Source organism: Hyperoodon ampullatus (assembly GCF_949752795.1).
Source record: "Hyperoodon ampullatus genome assembly, chromosome: 4".
Lineage (NCBI taxonomy): Eukaryota > Metazoa > Chordata > Mammalia > Artiodactyla > Ziphiidae > Hyperoodon > Hyperoodon ampullatus.
This window is the reverse complement of record NC_136917.1, coordinates 39,295,224-39,299,577: the sequence shown is the minus strand read 5'-3', so window position 1 is coordinate 39,299,577 and position 4,354 is coordinate 39,295,224. Positions and strand designations below refer to the sequence as shown.

The window sequence follows — 4,354 nt, the reverse complement described above, 5'->3', positions numbered from 1 at the left end:
ATCTCTGGGGGTGGGACTCAGGTGACCTTGACGCACACCCCAGGAGAATAAGCAGTTCCTATTCCTCTAGCCCATCCAGCGGCCCGAGACGGGGGCCAGGGTCCAGGGCTTTCTGCAGAGAAGCCCAGTCTTCATGATACTCACAGCAGGCTTGAAGGAATAGACTTTATTACTCTAGCTCTCAAACACTAGAGGCTAAAATTCAGCTGAACTCTAACAATCTATTTACAGAGTGCTGTCAGCAGACCTGGCAAGGCTGGGCCTGGGTCTTCCCCGAACACCCAACAAGCTCAGCCTCCCAACAGGCCCGAGCCGCTTTCCCCCTGTAGCACACAGAGGACGTTTATATACACTTGACTGAACCCTCAGCGACAGGATACCAGGCAGGATGGCACCAGAGACACAGACATATAGACACAGATGAAGGCTGAGACTGCCGAGCAGGCCCGAGGGCCTGGCTCAGTGCTTCTTCAGGCTGTAGGCCAGGCTGCCAGGGACCCTGGTGCCCTGCAGGGGCGGCGAGTTCCACACGGCAGAGCTGGTGCGCTTATGGTAGCGGGGCTTGCTCTTCTTGAAGATGTCCTCCAAGTCCAGTGGGAGAATGGTTCCGAAGAGCTGCAGGAGGTTCCGGGGGTGGTAGTACTGCTGGATGATGGCTAAGCTGGGTGCCTCTGGCCCAGTTGGGGATGGGCTTCCGGGGATGGGCCTCGTCATCGGGGGAGTCATCGCTGTTCAGATCCATCCCGTAGTTATCTGGGCTGATCTTGGTGGGGGGCGGAGGGGTGCCCTGTGGAGTCATTTGATGCGAGGTCCAAGCTGGAGACTGCACGTCCACGGTCACGTTCAGGCTTTTGCTGGCCACCGCGGCCTCCTTGGCTTTTCTCCTGCTCCTGCTGCAGCCGCTGCTCAGCCAGGCGCTGCTGTTCTTCCTTTTTCTTCTTCTCCAACTCCCTCTGCAGCCGCTCCTTCTGGAGCCGCAGAGCCTCCACCCTCTCCTGCAGCTCCCTCTGGGCCTGGAGCCGCTCCCGCCCGCGCCGCCGCTCCCGCTCCCGCCCCCGCCGCCGCTCCCGCTCCTCCTCCTTCCTCTTCTGCAGCAGCTCCTGGGGGCGCCTCCCCTCCTCCTCCTGCTGTAGCCACCTGAGCCTCCGCGCCTCCTCCTCCTCCATCTTCTTGGCCTTCTCCTCGGCCAGACGCTCCTCCTTGGCCTTCTCCGTCTTCTCGTTGATTTGAGCAAACTTCCGCTCGATCTGCTCCTTCTTCTCCTGCTTCATCCACTCCACCCGTTCCCGGGGCCTGCAGCGCCTTAGGGAGCCGCTCCTCACGCTCCAGCTTCACCTCTCCAGCCGCCGCCGCTTGTCCTCCTCCACCTTCTGCCCGCGGAGCTGCTCGGCCTCCTCCTAACGCCGCAGGTTCTCCAGGCTCTGCCGCTCCTCCTTGGGGTCCACGCGCAGGGGAGCGTTGCGCTTTAATGAAGGATTTCATGATGCTGCTGTTGGGGGTCGAGGTTGGGGTCGTAAGCAGCTCGTTCCTCTGCACGGTCTACAGGAGGGGCCGGAGGGGCCGCACCACCTTGCTGGCGGGACAGGGCGGGGAAGGGGTCTTGCTGCTGGGGGGCTGCAGCTCCTCATCCTCCAGCTGCTGCTCCTCGTCCAGCTCACTCACTGCCTGCTTGTAGCTGCGCTTCCTCCTGACACTCGGAGGCGGCTCCTTGGGGCCATCTGCTTGGTCAGTCTCGGCCTCCTGTCGCCCTTCAGAGGGCGTTCCCCGGCCACCGGCTGCAGACTGAGAGCCGGGCATGCTAATGGCGATCTTGGTGGCACTGCGGAGCCGCAAGGCACTGCCATTGCTCTTGGGGACCTCCGGCTCGGCCGTCTCCTCCGGCTCAGCTTCCTTGCTGGGCTCCTCCGCCTTGGGGCTCGCTTTCTGGGGCACCTCGACATGCAGGAGCCTCTCCAGGTAACTGTGACTGATGATGCGGGCGGAGGCGACCGGCTTTTTGGTGGCCTTCCTGGCAATCCTTCTGCTTGATCTTCGGACGGTGCTCTTCTCTTTGGAAACCAGGGAGTAATTCTGAGCCAGCGAGACCTGGGGACCCGGGGAGGACGGGGCGATCAGGCTGCGCCGCACCGACCCGCGGCCCCGTGGGCGTGGAGAAGTTATCCGGCAGGATGGGAGCCAGCACCCGCTCCCGCCACGGGGAGGCCGGAGAGCTGGGCAAGTCCTGCGGGCCTGGGGAGGTCGCGGCAATTCTGCGCTTGGAGGCGGACCTTTCTGCCCCGCCCCCTCGGCCCTTGGGGTCCTGGGGTGTAGTTATCAGGGAGTTCACGGGGACAGACTCCAGTCTCCCGGCCTCTGTCTTCTGGGGTGTTGAGTCCTCCGAGGTCAAGGTGATCTGGGAGGCCGAAGCCGTGGCCGGAGACGGGGTGGGGGACGGAGCCTGGGCAGACTGGAGCTGGCTGAGGTGCTGCTCAGCGCTGCGGCGCTTGCTGATGCCAGTCTCCACCATGGGTACCAACTGGCACTGGGCCAGGCTCTCCTTGGGCTTCTTGGTCAGCACTGTGGGAGACTCAGGGGTGGGCGAAGGGGCGGCTGCCGCGGAGGTCGCTGCAGCTGCGGCCGCAGCACGGGTCACCCGCCGCAGGACGGAGCCGTTCTTCCCCACCACTGTGGCCAGCTTGTCCTTGTTACGGAGGTGCCGGGAGCTCTGACGGCTGCTCCGCGTCTTTCTGTGGGACAACCTTCTCCGGATGGGGTCTCTCTTTTCATCCTGAACATAAGAAATCCGTCTCTTTTTCCGTCGGTTCTTCTGAGAAGGTGTTTTGGGCATCAGCTCGGGCTCTTAGCTGAATTCTCTGGTGAACGTGCGCTCAGCCTCCTCCTCGATCTCCTCCAGCCACACTATGCCCTTATTGTCCACGTTGTAGACAAGCTCCATGAGCTTCTGGTCACAGAGCTCCAGCAAGTGAATGGGCCCTGGGGCTGTCGTCCCCATGATGGCTCTGTTCGACTGCACCGTGTCTCCTAAGTGCTGCTCCGATACAAGTCCGGTGCCCTTCCCAGCACAGATCTCAGCCCACCCGAGTTCCACCGCTCCCGGCCTCCAAAGCTCGCGGCTGCAAGGAAGCAACCTACCATATCTTCTTTATCCATTCATCTGTCGATGGACATTTAGGTTGCTTCCTTGTCCGGGCTATTGTAAATAGTGCTACAATGAACGTTGGGGTGCATGTGTCTTTTCGAATTATGGTTTCTCCAGATATATGCCCAGGAGTGGGATTGCTGGATCATAAGGTAGCTCTATTTTTAGCTTTTTAAAGGAACCTCCATACCGTTCTCCATAGTGGCTGTACAAATTTACATTTCCACCAACATTGTAGGAGGATTCCTTTTCCTCCACACCCTCTCCAGCATTTATTATTTGTAGACTTTTTTTTTTTTTTTTTTTTTTTTTTTTTGCGGTACGCAGGCCTCTCACTGTTGTGGCCTCTCCCGTTGCGGAGCACAGGCTCCGGACGCGCAGGCTCAGCGGCCATGGCTCACGGGCCCAGCTGCTCCGTGGCATGTGGTATCCTCCTGGACCGGGGCACAAACCCGTGTCCCCTGCATCGGCAGGTGGACTCTCAACCACTGCGCCACCAGGGAAGCCCTGCCCATGTTTTGATTGGGTTGTTTGTTTCTTTGATACAGAGTTGTATGAGCTTTTTGTATATTTTGGATATTAACCCCTTATTGGACATATCATTTGCAAATATTATCTCACATTCAGAAGGTTGTCTTTTGTCTATGGTTTCCTTCACTGTACAAAAGTTTTTAAGTTTAATTTGGTCCCATTTGTTTATTTTTGCTTTTGTTTCCCTTGCCTGAGAAGACAGATCCCCCAAAATATTGCTAAGACTTATGTCATAGAGTGTACTGCCTATGTTTTCTTCTAGGAGTGTTATGGTTTCTGGTCTTACATTTTCAGGTCTTTAATCCATTTTGAGGTTTTTTTTTTTTTTTTAATACAGTTTGAAAAAATGTTCTAATTTTATTCTTTTACGTGTAGCTGTCCAGTTTTCCCAACACCACATATTGAAGAGACTCTCTTTTCCCCCATTGTATATTTTTGCCTCCTTTGTCATAGATTAATTGACCATAGGTGCATGGGTTAATTTCTGAGCTTTCTATTCTGTTCCATTAATCTATGTGTCTCTTTTTGTGCCAGTACTCTTTTGACTACTATAGCTTTATGGTATAGTATAAAGTCAGGGAGCATGATACCTCTAACTTTCTTCATTTTTCTCAAGATTGCTTTGGCTATTTGGGGTCTATTGTGATTCCGTATAAATTTGAGGATTATTTGTTATAGTTCTGT

At 56.3% G+C, this 4,354-nt stretch overlaps 1 pseudogene across 1 annotated transcript; it reads right to left on the bottom strand.

Moving 5' to 3' along the window:
- Positions 1-459: 459 nt before the first annotated feature.
- LOC307052332 (inner centromere protein-like) lies at positions 460-2,992 on the bottom strand (annotated as a pseudogene). The gene has a single exon. The product of its transcript is annotated as an inner centromere protein-like (transcript).
- Between the last annotated feature and the right edge of the window lie 1,362 nt (positions 2,993-4,354).